We start from the raw sequence: 1,130 nt of genomic DNA on the forward strand, positions 1-1,130 counted from the left end.
AAAGCTGCCCTCTCCTCCTGGGAGTCACCGCTCCCGCTTAACTTGATGCTGATGCTGATGCTGATGGTTTGGTGACCCAGGGAACACAACACTTGGGAGCCAGAGAAGAACCTGGATTGCCCAGAGCTGATCTCGGAGTTTATGAGAAAATATAAGAAGATGAAGGAAGGAGATGGGAACAGACCACGGGAAAAGGCGGAGGGAGCCAAGAGGAAAGGAGGGCTGGGCGCTGCCGGGGACGACATCAAGGCCAAGAAGAAGAGGGAGGTGAGAGGGGGACAGCCCAGGGAGGGGGACGGGCACCCAACATCCCCGGGATGGGGACAGGAACCCAGGGATGGCAACAGGAACCCTGGGATGGGGACGGGCAACCTGGGACGAGGACAGGAACCCAGGGATGGGGACGAACCCAGGGATGGGGATGGGAAACCTGGGATGGGGAAGGGCTCCCAAGGATGGGGTTGAACCCAGGGATGGGGACAGGAACACAGAGATGGCAACAGGAACATAGGGATGGGGATAGGAACCCAGGGATGGCGATGAACCCAGGGATGAGGACAGGAACCCAGGGATGGGGACGGGCAACCTGGGATGGGGACGGGAACCCAGGGATGGGGACGGGCAACCTGGGATGGGGACAGGAACCCAGGGATGGGGACGGGCAACCTGGGATGGGGACGGGCAACCTGGGATGGGGACAGGAACCCAGGGATGGGGACGGGCAACCTGGGATGGGGACAGGAACCCAGGGATGGGGACGGGCAACCTGGGATGGGGACAGGAACCCAGGGATGGGGAACCTGGGATGTGGACAGGAACCCAGGGATGGGGACGGGCAACCTGGGATGGGGACAGGAACCCAGGGATGGGGAACCTGGGATGTGGACAGGAACCCAGGGATGGGGACGGGCAACCTGGGATGGGGACAGGAACCCAGGGATGGGGAACCTGGGATGTGGACAGGAACCCAGGGATGGGGACGGGCAGCCGGGGATGGGGACAGGAACCCAGGGATGGGCAACCTGGGATGGGGACAGGAACCCAGGGATGGGGATGGGCAACCTGGGATGGGGACAGGTTCCCAGGGATGGGGACGGGCGACCCGGGATGGGGACGGGCATCCTGTGATG

Source organism: Calidris pugnax, unplaced genomic scaffold (genome assembly GCF_001431845.1).
Source record: "Calidris pugnax isolate Ruff unplaced genomic scaffold, ASM143184v1 scaffold1689, whole genome shotgun sequence".
Lineage (NCBI taxonomy): Eukaryota > Metazoa > Chordata > Aves > Charadriiformes > Scolopacidae > Calidris > Calidris pugnax.